Raw genomic sequence first — 16,643 nt, forward strand, 5'->3', positions numbered from 1 at the left:
AAAATATTACTTAATATTAAATATGCTATTTCTCAATCTTACAGATATTCAGACCTGTAGAAGCAACTGAAAATCTTTAAAATTGACAAGATGGTGAGTTACTCTGGAATGCAACTATGCTTCTGCTTTACTTGTCAACCAAGAAATTTCTGGTTCTCATGTAACATGTACCGTGACTCTGAAGCAATATTAACAGAATGGGAAATCCGTAATGAAAAATATGATACAATGTTCACTGACAATGGTACACACATGATGAAGGCCAGGAATCACAAGTTCACACTCTTCGGTTGTGTATTCAAAAACTATAACACAATGTAACATCACAAAATGTAGTATTTTGCACAAGCAAAAAATAAAGAATCGCTTTAATAATTGTCCTTCCAAAGACAAACTACCAGAGATACAAAGGAGTCTGGAATCGCTTTGCCATTCATATATTCAACCAAGTAGTTATTACATGTTTAAAAATCTGCTTTAACGTAAAAAGCATCAATATTGCACTAAGATAATTAATGCCAACAGCAAAAAAAAAATCACTAATAACTTCCACCTGCTGGAGCCTGTTGAAGAAATAACAAAATCGATGCGCTGGAAGAGAGCAATTACAGAAATATGATACGACACATGCTGAAAAAAGCCTTCTAATCAATCTATTACACAGAAAATGTTGCAATTTGGTGAATAAAAAGGTGAAAGGCAAGAAGAAACTATCCTGAAAACCAGTTATGTAACTCCAGTGCCACATTTCTAGGTCTAAGGTTTAAGGATAAACATTTCTCAAATGATTACATAAAGCAGAAAGTACAGGCTAAAATAGTAGAAACTTCAAAATGATTCAAATGATTATCAGCAATCTCACTTAGCACATCTGCCTCTGAAATCCAGGCACCATCTTTTTCAAACAGTGCACAAAGTCTTGTTTGCAGAACTGCTCCTACACTGCATCACCACATGATTTGAAAGCAAGTGTCGATTTAATAATGAACAGCAGAAGTGATTCCAGGAGTGATCCAGCAGCTGACAACAGGGCAAGAATAAAAATTTCAATATATCAAACTTTTAAAATCTGACTACTACAATTAATAACATTATAATAATTAAATTTTGATAAAATTTCAGATTTATCCATGCATCTCAGAAGTTCATTCTGTGATGATTTTCAGCTTTGGCCTTGGCTGAATATTGATTATTGGCCAAATGTGTATTTGATACACATTTGGTACAAGTACACATTTGATACAAGTACACAAAGGAAATATTCAACATAGGGCAGAGTTAATATTTAATAAGTATCTAATGAATTAATTTAATGACTGTAAATAGGTGGGTCCAATGGTATTTCTTTTATGTAAAGGATCAGTTAGGTACCCAATAATTTAAAGGAGAAGTAAAATCATAATTCCTTCTTAGCTTCTGATAATGCTGCAACTCACATTAGGAACATAGCAGTTAATGGTATTAAACGTGATAATTTTACGTAAGAAGCTGAAATAGTTGAGTGCCAGTATAATGGAGAGAAATAACCAACTCAAGCAAGTCTATCAAAAAGTATGTATAATAATTATCATGACGTTAAGCCATTTGCTTTCCTGATGGCACTGCAAATGCACATCACACCCTAACCTTCTCACACCTACTTCTCCACTTTCCTTTCCCCCTTTCTTCCCAACAAGAGAAGCTGCTAAACAGAATCTTTTGCTCTAACACAATGACAGTGACTGGCAACAAACATCTGTTCATTAACTAGCACAGCCGAGATTTCCCTTTTGCTCTTGCCCTTGCTGTTTTCTGATATTTTTGTGGTAAACATGCTTAAGCAGAACCTGAGCTCCCAGGACTGCAACTCTCTCCCCACATCTGGTTCCACTGAACTTCCAAAATAAGTAGACTCAGCGTCCTCTCTGGGACTCTGGATTCATACAGTGTTTTTTCTGTTCCACCTGTACCCCTAGAGCATGAGCTATCCAAGAACAAAAATTCTGAGAGGAAGCATGAAAATGCTGTTATTGTTGTCCTTAAATCAACATGGCTAAACGAATGCCGTGGAGTCAAAGAGGTGGACAGTGACGGTTTGTTACCTATTTCTCACACCCCCAAGCTTATCCTTCTATAATCTGCTCTGTGATGTTGGGGAAAGGAAGCTGTGAAGTGTATACCCTAGACTACTTTGTCAGCTGACTTCTCAGTATATTCCATCAGTGAGAACCACTAAAAGAAAACTAGAAGGTGGGAAGAAAGAAGGTCTCTCTTTCTGTTTTTCAAGTCCTGTCAGCATTTCCCGTGAGCAAAAGACAGCTATGGTTTCAAGCTCTAGCTTCTTGTGGAACTCCTGGCAGCAACAAAATGCCTAGCCCCCTTCAGAGGTCTAAGCTTCCAGCCTTCCTCCTTCACACAACTAAATTCTGCCTAATCTACCTCTTGCCTTTTCTCCCCCAGCTTTAGGAGTGATGGTTACTTCCTGTGGTTACCATTAACATCTCAGTTACTGGACTTCCCTGGTAGTGCAGTGGTTAAGAATCCGCCTGCCAATGCAGGGGACATGGGTTCGAGCCCTGGTCCGGGAAGATCCCACATGCTGCGGATCAACTAAGCCCGTGCGCCACAAATACTGAGCCTGCGCTCTAGAGCCCGCGAGCCACAACCACTGAGCCCGTGCGCCACAACTACTGAAGCCCGTGTGCCTAGAGCCCGGGCTCCACAACAAGAGAAGCCACCACAATGAGAAGCCCATGCACCGCAATGAAGAGTAGGCCCCGCTCGCCACAACTAGAGAAAGCCGGTGTGCAGCAACGAAGACCTAATGCGGCCAAAAACAAATCATTGTTTTTAATTTCAAAATATCTCAGTTACCTCTTGTGATATAATAAGAAATATATATTTGGCCTTTATCACCAGTTCCTAACACAGAGCTCCTAAATCCCTGGAATTTCCTGGGTGGAAGGAGCCTCTTGTTTTTTAGATGATACTTGGCAAGCCCCTAGTTAGCTTCAAGATGGGGACTGGTTGCCACAAAGACCAAGGCGTGACTAGAGAGTTGGAACTTTCAGCCCCATTTCCTGACCTCTGGGGAGGGGAGAAGGACTGGAGATTCCCACAGAGCTGGGATTCAGGCTGGGGCGGCCTGTCTCCATGTGCCCTTAGCCACTCTGCTCTACTGAAATATGGCTTGACGTCAAATGAGAGAGAGCCTTAGATGTCAGGTTAAGGAATTTTATTCTCTCCAATGAATATACTCTGTAATCGAAGGGTCATGGGTGGCATTAAACATTTTTTAATTGTAAAAAAAGAATTGAGTTTGACCATCAATAGCCAATGATTTATCATCAGTCATGCCTACGTAACGGAGCCTCCCGGTTGGTAAATGCATCTACATGCTGGGAGGGTGGCACAGCCCAACTCTACGGGGACAGAGCTCCTATGCTCAGTATACTTCCAGACCTCACCCTATGTACCTCTCTATCTGGCTGTTCATTTGTACCCTTTATAAAATCCTTTATAATAAACTGGAACGAGTAAGTAAAGTGTTTTCCTGAGTTCTGTGAGTCATTAAAGCAGTTTGTTGAACCTGAGAAGGGGGTCGTGGGAAGCCCCAATATCTATCTGGTTGGTCAGAAGTAGGAGGCCTAGGATTTGAGACAGGCATCTGGAGTGGAGGGCAGTCTTATGGGATGCAGCCTTTAACCTGTGGGGTCTACACTCACTCCACATACTGTTAGAATTAAATGAATTATAGGACACCTAGACAGTGTCTGGAGAGCTGAAGAATTGGCTGGTGTGGGGAAAAAAGCCCCCACATTTGGTGTCAGAGGCGGTGCCGGAAAACAGTCCAGAACTGGTGACAGAAGTTGTTTTAAGTAAAAATACAGACCCCAACATCCTCTTTTTGCTCAGGCTTCCAACACTTGCGTAAATAAATACATATATTAAATTTCCTGTTTTAAAATACCTAGCAAGGTTTCTGCTTTCCTAGTTGAAATCTGACTTATACAGAGGAACTCACAGAGAGTAGCTTAATTAATTCTTAACCTTACCAACACTATCTAATCTATCATCACCAGGTATCAGTGTACCTCTTAATAAAGTGACTCTTTGATTCTCTTTACTCTGCAAAATATAAAGGAAGAGAAGCATGATCCAGCTATAATACCATCATATTAGTACTAAAATCTCACCACCAATCCCTAGCACAATGTATTTTATTAGTCTAGTGATTAACATGGAGTTAAGCTACTTGCCTTAAAGAAATATGACGTAAACAAAGAATGGAATGAAAATTGGGAGACTTGATTTCTAGTTTTGACTCTATCACAAAATATGTGACTTTACACAGGTCAGTTCACTTGGTAGACTGAACGTCTCACATTTGTTCTGGCGCTGATTCTACATATGGTACGATATGCTGACATCTAGTGGATACACTTAAATTTAGTATTTTAAAAAGAAAAATTTTAGTTAAGCTATTTTATTAAAAAAATTTTTTTTCAATTTATTTATTTTTGGTCATGTTGGGTCTTTGTTGCTGCACGTGGGCTTTCTCTGGTTGTGGCGAGCAGGGCTATTCTTCGTTGTGGTGCGCGGGCTTCTCACTGCGGTGGCTTTTCTTGTTGCAGAGCACGGGCTGTAGGCGCGCAGGCTTCAGTAGTTGCGGCGTGTGGGCTCAGTAGTTGTGGCTCGCAGGCCCTAGAGTGCAGGCTCAGTAGTTGTGGTGCACGGGCTTAGTTGCTCCTTGGCATGTGGGATCTTCCCGGACCAGGGCTCGAGCTCGTGTCCCCTTCATTGGCAGGTGGATTCCTAACCACTGTGCCACCAGGGAATTCCCAGTTAAGCTATTTTAAATAAAACACTCACTAGGATGCCTGGCTATGTGCAATAAGTACAATAAATTAGGAGACCAATGTTGCTCCTTAAATGGAAGTGAGCCATAATAAAAGAGTATTACATCAGATTGTCATGGCATCTTGGAGTTTGAGTCAAAGATTACTAGTACTAGTACTCTTCTATGTACCCAGCCATTAAAAATTAAACCACCAATGCAAATTAGCTGCCTGAGTTGCAAATTTAGAGGAAAGAAATGCTTCCTGCTCTAACATCCTGTATTCAGGGACAGACAAAGGTTATGAGAAGGAACAGTACAAAGTTCTGAAGTAAATAATTTAGGAGTATACAGGATGGTGTGTGATGGAAATATTAAAGCAAAACAAAACAAAACTGAAACTCAGAATTACCTATTTTATAAGGATTTATTATGAAAGTTTCTCTTTAAAAAAATATGATCACTGAACTGAATTCACTTTCTTAAAATTTACCACTATTTTCAAATCCAGGAAAAAATTATATATACCTATAGGTGGTAAAAATATACATGTTAAAATGCAAGGGAATGATAAACACAAAATTTAAGATACTGGTTATCTCTGGCAAGGGACAGGGCCATAGGACTGGGAAACTTCAAAGGTTTAGGAAATACCCTAGTCCCTCAATTACTGGTGGATTCATGGAAATCTTTTATTTTTAGGCTTTTAAATTCACAAATAAAGGTATACATTCTTTTGTCTGTAACAATAATTCTAAAAATTTTAAAACTAAAGCCACTGATGCTCAGAGAAGACATGTGGCTCATTCAAAGATGCCCAACAAAAATGACCAGAGTAGAATTCAGGTGCCTGAACTCTCCCAAAACACATGCAGCAATGCGTAGATGGTCTATTAAATGAAAATCTTACCATTATAAAACCCTAACTGTTATATCTAGCTGTTTACAGTGCCTGGTTGTTGCTATTGCTGTTTTAAATCAAACAATCTTTCCCTGGCTCCTATCTGCCAATCACTGTGACAAAGACTGAATAGCTGGCATTGAAAAATTCTCAGACAACTGGAAGGGATCAGACAGATAATGTGGCATGCTCCCATACAGAAGCATGCCAACACCTCTATGAACATACAGAAAAAGGAACACCTAACCAAAGGCTTCCCAGAGGAGCTGATTCTTAATTTTCTTATTTTCTATCTCTTTGAATTAATAAATAGTTCAAACATTAAAAAAACCATATTCACATACTCTACCACCCAGCAATAACTTTGTGCCATAGCTGCTTCAGACTCTGGCCTACTTTTTTTGTGTAGTTAATCTCCCAATCTCTCCCAACTAACTTTCTTTCCTCTCTTCCCCTCTCCCATCTCCTAAGGTAATCAGCGTCTTCAAAATATGCTTCCTTGCCAAACATATTTTAAAAATTTTACTGCGAAGGTACGTATTCATAAACAACATAGTGCTGTTCTGCTTTTCAATCTGCATACATGATACACTGTCCATATTCCTTTAAAACTCACTTTTCCCACTCAATGGTGTTTTGAGAATTATCCACGTTCAGTCATTTTAGATGTTACATACTATGCCACTGTTCAAAGAAACCAGTTTGTTTATTCATTCCCCTACTGAGGGACAATGGATGTTCAATTTCTCTCTATGAACGAGTTCTACTTTACACACAGTACCCATACTTTGTGCCCATATAGAAGAGTTTCCACAGAACAGCTATTTAGAAATCAAAAGGCAGCTTTAACTTTACTAAACTGTACCAAATTGCTCTCCAAAGTACTTCTATCAATGCACTGTTCCACTAGCAAAAGACTTCCTCTCTCTTAGCCTCCAAAACCTCAAGCTTTAATTTTTAGATTGTGAAATACCTGATGTTTTAATTTGCATTTTCTTGATTACCAGTAATAAATGTGTATTTCTTTGTATGTTTACAGGCCATTTGTAAAATGTATGTTCATATCCTTTGCCACCTGTGCCATTTATTTTTTCCACTGTCTCTCAGCCCCACACCTACCTTTGCATACACTATTCTACTCCATACTGCTGGGGCTTCGGATCTGTAAACGACATCCCCTAGACATCCTGCCCTGCCAGCTGGGTTCCTGTTAGGTTATTTCGATAAGCGGCACTAGAGGGCGAGGAGAAGGCTAAAGAAAGAGAGAAGCTTCCTTCCTGTTTCTAGCCAAGACAGACTAGCAGTTGCTGTAGAAGTTTGGTTGGGGTGATTCCAGCATCCAATGCCCCAGTTAGAGACAGAAGTCTAGCAGAGGTAGCAGCTTATCTCTGGTGGCAGCAGGCAACACCCCACCTTTTTTGTCACTCTATTCCTCTCTTTCTCCCTTTTGCCCTTCCAGTCTTTCTAATACCTTTAATAACCAATCCTCTATGTTACATTCCCTCTATTTGAAATACTGAGTAGTATGTTTTCCTAACTTGACTCCAACTGATACACCACCCATTTTTTCCCCCAACTGGGCCTTAGGAATTCTAAATACCAATCTTTTGATGCTTACATACATGGCAAATACTTTCTCCTAGTCCGTAATACGTCTTAACTTTGTTTATGGTGCCCTTTGTTCCATGCAATCCAATTTTTCATCGTTTTTTTGTGGTCTGTGCTTATTGTTTAAGTGATGCTTCATCCTCAAAACTACCTTAGCAATTCTTGGCCTTTTATTCACTCATGTGATTGTCAGGTTCTACAAAAAAAAAATCTCGATGGGACTTTGATTTGATTTTCCATTAAATATACATATATATATATATTATTCTGAGGCAAAATTGCCATTTTTTATAAAATATCAACAATTTTTTCATTTAATCTATGAATATGGTAGATTACATGAATATATTTTCTACTTCTAAACCATCCATGCATTCCTGGGATCAACTCTATTTGGTCAGTTAAAGAAATACATATTCCTAGATTTGATTTACTAATATTTTACTTTGGATTATCATGTAAGACCAACCAGTAATTTTTCTCTCTGTTCTTATCTGGTTTTGATATTTTATATATTGGCTCTTTCTTTTCTATAGAACAGGTTACAGAAGATAGAGCACAGCAGTTCATTGATGAGTTTTATGGGAAAGTTCTTCCAAACATCTTTTTCATCTTTGAACCTCTAGCCTCTGGCAGACATTCTATTATACAGTCACTACTCAATAAACATTAGTTGAATTAATGAATGAATTAAAATTCAAGTAAAAAAGGCTTGTTCATCAAAGAAGAGCATATCTAAACGAAGGGCATCCTGTAAAAGCTGTAGCTTTAGGTCAAATGAAACAAACTGCAACTTTACAAAGTAGGGAGTGGGACTTCCCTGAGGTTCCAGTGGTTAAGACTCTGCGCTTCTACTGCAGGGGGCGCGGGTTCGATCCCTGGTGGAGGAGCTAAGATTCCCACATGCCGTGTGGTGCGGCCAAAACACACAAAAAAAAAAAACAAAAAACACACAAAGTAGGGAGTAAGTTTATGGAATGTGTTGCCTACAAAGGAGTAATGCAAATATAAGCTCCACAAAGTTGAGAAACCCAATCAAGGGCAAGGTTAGCAGGCAAAGGTTTACTGCTAACACATCAAAGCTGGTCTAGACAGCACTGATACCTTCCCACAACACCCTTTATCACCACTGAAATAATCGTCATAGGTATTTCTCGTGTTCCTATGCATTACAGCAACGAGAGCCCAAATTCTTAAAATCCTGATCCTACAACACAACAGTCATCCTCAGAAAAATCGCTTTTTAATATATTTTGGCACGGAGGTTAAGGGCTACAGAGGTTCTCATCCACTACATATAAACATTCTGCCTCACCCTCCAGGAATCAGAGTGCCTCTGATTCCTCTCCCAGCCACCAAACTACAGCAAAAACGGCAAGGAACTTGGGCCTCAATGCCAGGTTAGGAGGTCTCAAGGTAGTGAAAGGATAAAATACGAAACTGTCATCATTCTTTTCCCCTCAGAGATTTCAGAGGAGGAGAAAGAGGGGGGAAAGCAGGAGACCTCCAATCTCAAGGAAATCTTCAAGGATTTGATATATAGGAATAAGCATTTCGTTATCTTTTTATGATTGAAATGGTCAAGAGGCTCTTAAAAATTGACCTTCCGGGACTTTCCTGGCAGTCCAGTGGTTAAGACTCTGGGCTTCAGGCTTCCCTGGTGGCGCAGTGGTTAAGAATCCGCCTGCCAATGCAGGGAACACGGGTTAGAGTCCTGGTCCAGGAAGATCCCACATGCCGAGGAGCAAATAAGCCCACGAGCCACAACTACTGAGCCCGTGTACCACAACTACTGAGCCCGTGTACCACAACTACTGAAGCCCACGTGCCTAGAGCCCGTGCTCCACAACAAGAGAAGCCACTGTAATGGGAAGCTCATGTACCACAACAAAGAGTAGCCCCACTCGCCTCAACTAGAGAAAGCCCACACGCAGCAACAAAGACCCCACGCAGCCAAACAAACAAAAAAAAGACTCTGTGCTTCCACTGCAGGGAGCATGGGTTCAATCCCCGGTTGGGGAGCTAAGATCCCACATGGCACACAGCACGGACAAAAAAATGAAAAAAGAAAAAAAACTGTCCTTCTACTTTCCCTCATAACTTGAACTAAAAAGATAAAGTATTCTCTGAAGTGAGAATTCCTTTTTTTTTTTTTTTTTTTTTTTTTTTGGTGGACTGAGGTTTCTTCTTAACATTAATAGTCGCCATGAGGAGTGGAAAGCTATCAGGCAGGATGGCTTAATATCCAATCATCAATGAGTAAGAGAATCTTAGACCAGGAAGGGACCATCTACGCTGGCCTTGGACTTTGAGCTTCCAGAACAGTGAGAAATAAACTTCTGTTGTTTATAAGCCACCTAGTTTATGACACTTTGTTAAAGAAGCCCAAACTAAGACATGCACTAAAATGGAAGACTCAAGCTTGACCATCTAACCTTAGTAAGAACTTATTCTACAACATCGATCTATGCCAAGTAGTCGTTTAGCCTCTACTTAAATACTTTACTCCGCAAGACTACATCCAAAGAGCAAGTCATTCTGTTTTCAAATGACAAATTTTTAGACTCAAGTCAATTTTTAAAAACTTTTTAAGAAACTTCAGCCAATAATCAAATGATACACACTTAATCTGACATGAATTCAACCCTCAAGAATCACACAAAACTTGTATTAAGCTGAAACTCACCCACTTGTTAATTTCTCCTCATTGGTCCCAGTTTCCACTGGCCTCTTGGAACCAAACTAACCAAACAATCCCTGTGTTGCTTGACAACTCATCAAACATTTGAAGTAGCTTAAAATATATTAAACTGAGGTAAAGGAAAGTTATGCATCAGACTATATATACACACACACACACACACACACGCTCACGTATGCAAAAAATTACAAGATAATCTCCTGTCTCGTAATTATGAGGATTTAGCTTCTGAAAGAACTTTATTTAGAAGGGTTTATTTAGGAAATTAAGGACCTTCTTAAACATTACAGACTGAAGGAACTAAGAGCAATAGAATTCATTTTTCCCTGAGCAACTATAACCTAACTTTTATATCCAAAGCACCTTGCAGAGGTGCTAATTGAAAGTAATTACTAAATAAAAAGTAAAAGTCAATGAATGAGATCTTACTGTGTATCACATAATATGCTAAAGTATTACAGATACAGTATTATCTCATAAAATCCTCAACTATTTTATGTGGTTAGTTAGCACCATAGTCCTTATTTTATCTCTGAGCAACCTGAGGTCAGAAAGATTAAGTAACTTGCTCAAGGTCAACAATTAGTAAACAATGAAGGTGGAATTCTCACTGAGGAAATTTGGCTCCCAACATTTCTCTTAACCATATGGCCATACTGCTTCTTGGTCATAAATAAAAGTACACATAATTTATCCGAAAGGAGTTAAGAAATTTTTCAATTATTCCTGAAAGAAATTAATTCAGTACCAGCATTAAAATTTCTAAATTAGGAATAAAACTCTCACAGAAAAAAAATTTCAAGGAAAAAAAAATACGATGACTAGAAAAAGACAACAGATGCTAACTAAGAAGTGTCCTTAGATATTTCTCTACCTTGTCAGATTGTTCTGTTTGAGCCTGGTACGCTAAAGGAATTTAAAAGGAATTAGGGACTTCCCTGGTGGCGCAGAGGTTAAGGGTCCGCCTGCCAATGCAGGGGACACGGATTCAAGCCCTGGTCCAGGAGGATCTCACATGCCACAGAGCAACTAAGCCCATGGGCCACAACTACTGAGCCTGCGCTCTAGAGCCCGCGAGCCACAACTACTGAAGCCCGCGCACCTGGAGCCCGTGCTCCACAACAAAAGAAGCCACTGCAGTGAGATGCCTGCACACCACGACGAAGAGTAGCCCCCGCTCGCTGCAACTAAAGAAAGCCCACGTGCAGCAACGAAGACCCAACGCAACCAAAAATAAATAAATTTATAAAAAAATTAAAAATAAAAGGAATTTAAACGTTTTCCTTGTTCTTGAACTTAAATTAAAATCTCTTACACATAACTTCTCCAGGCTCATCATAATCAAACAGAATACAAAAACAAAATATAAATTTTCTCTTCTTTGTAATCATATAAGTTTTAAGATACATACTTCAATAATTTTTCTACATTTTGTACATCTTTAAATCAGTATCTTAAAAGATAATATGATATCTCTCTTAAGAGATAATGCTAAAAAGACTCCAACAGGGGTCATTCATTACATTTTGATCTTTCAGAGGAGGTGGTAATTAAAACCACTTATATATGCTTTATTTATATCATTTTTAAAAATAGTACTTTACTTCAGTTAGAGAGTAGACAGATTCCCTCAGTAAATTTAACAAGCATACTCTATAATTATTTTCAAATACCATGGTCTGATACCTTTCACTAAATAATGTTATAAAAGCTGATTTACCCAAAAACAAACAAAAAAACCTGATTTACAAAAAACTGGAGGTAATCTACTGTTTCTCAGTATAGTGGAGCATATTCCTTTTAAATGAATTTTTGAAGCCATTAAGTAAGACCAAAATGCAGTATGTGTATATCATATAAACTTTTTTGAATTAAGTATGCTACCCAATAATTATAGCTTTTAAAGTTTCACATAGCATATACAAGGACAACACTTATATAAATCCAAGGTCAAATCACTTAACTACTTTGAATATTTTTACCATATGTCTAAAGTTGCTGGGAGGGAGAAAGGAGAAGAGAAAGGAAGGAAATGAAGGGAATGACAAGGGATAGAAAATCTGAGGCCAGAATATAAGGTTCACGAAATGACTTGAAATCATGTAGCTCAATTCTCTAAATTCATAAAAGAAGGGAAATGAGGACTAGAGAAACTTGGTGACTTGGGCAAAGCAGCAAATTAGTTTTTTAAAAGTGGGGCTTATTCCAATGACGCTGACAGTGCAGCTTTTAAGAACATCTTTAGAATATGGCATCAGAGTCAGATCACACTGATAGAAAGAATCAAGGACCACAACCAAAAAAAAGGAAAAAAACCAAAACAAAACCAAAAAACCCAAACAGACACCACGAAAGTCAGACACCCCTTCCATGTCCTCTTCAAAACAAATATTAGAGCTATTTTTGTCATCAACCAAACTTCAATACACCTGCCATTCCCTTTATTAGTAGTCAGCTACAAGGTCCTGGACATTCAAATTTAGTGACACCATTCCAGGCTCTTCCTGGCTTAGGGTGGCATGTTCTCATGTATAGTTCATACTCCTGAAGTAAATGGAAGACACTTGGTGACTTCTTACAAGTCTTGATCTTTTTCTGTGCTTCCATAACACAAGCATCAGAGCACTTACTATTTGCATCCTTCCTATGACAATTATGACATTTCTCTTGTTAAACTTTTAGCATCTCAAACTGATATGTTACTTTCTACATGTTTATGTCATGTTCCCTGAACAAGAATGTGAGGTCTTTGAAGGCAAGCACTCTCCAGGGCTTCACACTTATCTTCTGTTCCCTTTTCTACAGAATATGCTGTTGTTTCTCTGATTATTGATTAGCAAACAGAAGTTTCTTCAAAGCTATTTCGGTTAGAATATTTCTTAAGGAATGGATGTATAACTCCTTTAAGATTAGTTATACAGAGCATAAAAAACTACACTTACTCAAATACGATGGAGAAAGAAAGGTCTGGCTGACTTTTCACTAATAGGAGTTCTTAATCTGAGGTTCAGAGAGAGAATTCAGTGATCTGCTGAATCTAGATGGGAAACTTCTTACTAACCTCTACGTGAGATTTAGCAATTCCTTCAATTAAGATTATAGGTAACAAGCCACAGTAGGATTAGAAATATCTATGAATTTGTCATTAATAAACATCACAGGTATTTTCACATTACATTACAATTACTGCAAACTCATCATTATTCAAAATTGCAGTACTTAGCAGAATTGTCATTAAAGCTTATTCTCTAATGTGAGAAGCATATATAATACTCTAACAAAAATTTGCATTTTTAATATTCGTTAACTACATTTCAATACTAACTGGTTTCCTTTTTAAATCTATGCATTTTACGTCATAAAATCATGGATTATTATTAGAATTCATGGAACAAAAAAATGGTTGAGAACTCCTGCACTGTGACACAGAGAGTAGCTGAGATGATTACAATTCCAAAGGACTACTATGATAACTGTCGCATCAGTTCTAATAAAATGACAGGCAAGTTTTGAAATATAAATATCTGTTTATAATTAGAAAGAACACAGAGACTTTAAGCTGATCATTTTCTCTTGAAGAACACAAAGTATGTCTATAGAAAAATTACATTTTCAAATACCTATTAACTTGTTATAATTAAAACAATTACAGGATTATAAATGGTTAGGTACTCAGGACCCTTTAACGGTAATTATTTTTTTGTTGTGGTTGTGTTCTTTACTTTCAAGACTTTACAAAAGGACCAAAAGCCATTATAGGTAGAAGTGTCTTTCCTTCTAGCTAGCTTTCAAATATATATATACATTTTATTTTTAACTACTACAATTATGGCTTAGACATTTTTTGATCAATTATACTGGTGACAGCTAAAATGACTTAAAAGGGAATTCAAAGAAAAACACATACCTCTCCTATTGAAAGGAAGCTGCAAAAAAAACTTCTAATTAATCTATATTACTTCCCATTCTAAGCCAGAAACTAAACAATATAGGGTATTTCCTACAGACATTTTTAGCAGTTCAGTATTATATACAGAACATTTTCCTTAAATTATATTTAGTCAATATAGTTTTTTATTTAAATCATAACTTTTCACTTGTATTTGAATAATCATTTCCCCGAAAGACATATTTACCTTCAGCCAGTGCTGGTGATTCTGTTCTTGTCCCTCTATCTGTTTAAAGAAAGAAAAAAGGAAGAAAGTCTAAAACATTATTATAATTTAAAACAAGTTTTAATTTTATGAAAACTAACTTTAACAACAAAGTTCATCAATGCTATCACATGCCACATGCATGAGCCATATATTTCTCCCCTTGGATTAACTCAACAACTATTTATGGAGGACTTACTAAGAGTGAGGCATTATCTTAAGCTCTGCGAAATACCAATAGGTGATACAACACCCTAGTTGTCACCCTCAAGATATTAAAAGACAAGCAGGTGTACCAAGAAAAGTACACAGTTCTCATCATAGCTTATGAAGCAGGAGATAACAAAAGAAAAAAAATTAGTAATTCTTCTTTATTCACATACCAAGAGAAAAAATTAGTAATTCCTCTTTATTCTTGTAAAATTATCAAAAGAGGCATATTTCTATATTCTTATCACAGTTTAAGTTGTTTCAATGTATTAAAAAATCAGTTTTATTACAGGCACTAAGATCCTTATATTCCATGACAATAACCTATTATAAGCCAGAGGCACATTGGCAAAACTCTCCGAACCACAAAGTCCTCTCTAGTACTGGTTTTACTTTTTCAAAGCCTTATTAAACAATTTTAGGTGAAATGAAATTTTCAGTGAGTTTACTCTAACTTTGCAACTAAGAACAAAGCCAGATAACAAACTAGCTTAATTCACAGAGTGAGGAGATACATTTGACTAATGTAACTAATCACCTTTTGTGAAATTTTCTTCCCCTAATTATTTATCTTATATATAACCCAAGAGTCCTGGATTAACAAATATAACAAAAATTTCTATGTATAAAAGATTGGTAACATCTTGAGGGAACTGGGCACTGTCATCCAAGCAGGTAAGTGATCTGACACAGTCTTCCCAAGGCCAAAATGTGCCACTGTGTCTCTGACAGATTAAAAAAAAAAAACAAAACAAGAGTCCAGGAACCAAAAGATGAAAAGCAGACTGGCAACCTTAGGCTCCACTGGGTTAAAAATTCTGATTCTGCAGGAGAAGGGGAGGCGCTTCAGTCAGGAGCTACAGGAAGAATTTCAAAGCAATAATCAAACGGGAGAGGAATGAGGGGACGTGGCAGCGTGGGGCGGCGGTGGTGGTGGTGGGGTCCTGTAGACTGACCCTAACAACCACGAGGACTTATGGCTGCTGCTACACAACAGGCACAGGAGAGAGGGTATCGCGAACCTAGGGGATTCGACTGAGGCTGCCATGCCCAGGGATAACTGGAAATGGGCAGCTACAGCAACTATGGCCCGACAAGGATAAAGTCACTACAGGCACTGATCCCTTGGGGAAAAAAATCTGGGTCACTCTACCAGGAGAATGGATCAGCCTGTTGAACTGCTGGCTGAAGGTGAGGAAAATCTAGAATAAGCAGTGGACTGAAATAATGAACGTTATTCCACTAACTCTCCTGCTATAAGTCTGATGTAGAGACTGTGGCCAGCCACCACCTTGAAAGCTTCGCAGTAAAGGGCAAGCATTCAGTGGAGGGTACAAGAGGGTGGGCTGTATGGGACACCTCTCACGCTCTGCCTCACATCTGCACGCCAGCTGAGGCACCTCCCCTTAGCTGCTTGCTGCACTGGTAGGGCTCACTTCCCGCTCAAAGGCTTTGCAATAAGATACCTAATGGAACTCTTCGGCCATCCTGAGTCATAATGAGCCTGGAAGCATGAAGGGGTTAATACCAACACGCTGGGCAACCCCTAACCGATGGGGGGATGAGGTCTGGTAGATAAATACCTTCTTCTTCCCACCAAAAGGCATATTCTTCATGTCTTCTGAGGGCTTCCTAAGGATCAAGCCCCAGCTGCTCACAGAAGTGACCAGGTCAATAATACACCCTTAGATTGACTTTCCTTCTCTGTATCACGTGCCCTAGTTCTCCAACTTCTATTTCTTGTTAATATTTCCCCAAATAAATCACCTGCCTAAAAAGTCCCTGTCTCAGGCTCTGCTTTGGGGGTGAAGCCAGGTCTAGACACTTGTCCTTCAGGATACCACACCTCCTTCCTTTCTGTCCCACCTCACTGGATGCTCCTTCATCTCCTTTGCTGAACTCCTCTTCTCTAAAATCCCTGAATGCTGACATGTCCCAGGGCTCAGTCCCAGGTTCTCCACTCTCTTTGTGACCTCATCCCATCTCAGACTTTCTGGATCATCTATATAGCTCAAATTTATTTATCCCATCCAGACATTTCTCTCCACCTCCGCACTCTCATAGCACTGCCTACTCAATATTTCCACTAGGATGTTTTAACAGAGACCTCAAACTTAACATGTTCAAAACTGAACTCCATCTCACTCCCCAAACCTGACCTACCTGTAGTCTCCCTCATCTCAGTTGATGGCACTTCTGTCCGTACAGCTGCTCAGGTAAAAACCTTGGATTCCTCTGCAGCTACTCTTTCTC

The 16,643-nt window shown here is 38.6% G+C and overlaps 1 protein-coding gene across 8 annotated transcripts in view; it reads right to left on the reverse strand.

Annotated features, from left to right (window-relative positions):
• CYRIB (CYFIP related Rac1 interactor B) overlaps window positions 1-16,643 on the reverse strand; it is a 156,128-nt gene that overhangs the window by 39,783 nt on the left and 99,702 nt on the right. For all 8 annotated transcript variants that reach the window (XM_032609979.1, XM_032609973.1, XM_032609972.1 and 5 more), the window contains one exon: window positions 14,163-14,201. The gene's annotated coding sequence lies outside the window, so the exon portion shown is untranslated. The remainder of the gene's footprint in view (window positions 1-14,162; window positions 14,202-16,643) is intronic.

Source organism: Phocoena sinus, chromosome 17 (assembly GCF_008692025.1).
Source record: "Phocoena sinus isolate mPhoSin1 chromosome 17, mPhoSin1.pri, whole genome shotgun sequence".
NCBI classification, from domain to species: Eukaryota; Metazoa; Chordata; class Mammalia; order Artiodactyla; family Phocoenidae; genus Phocoena; species Phocoena sinus.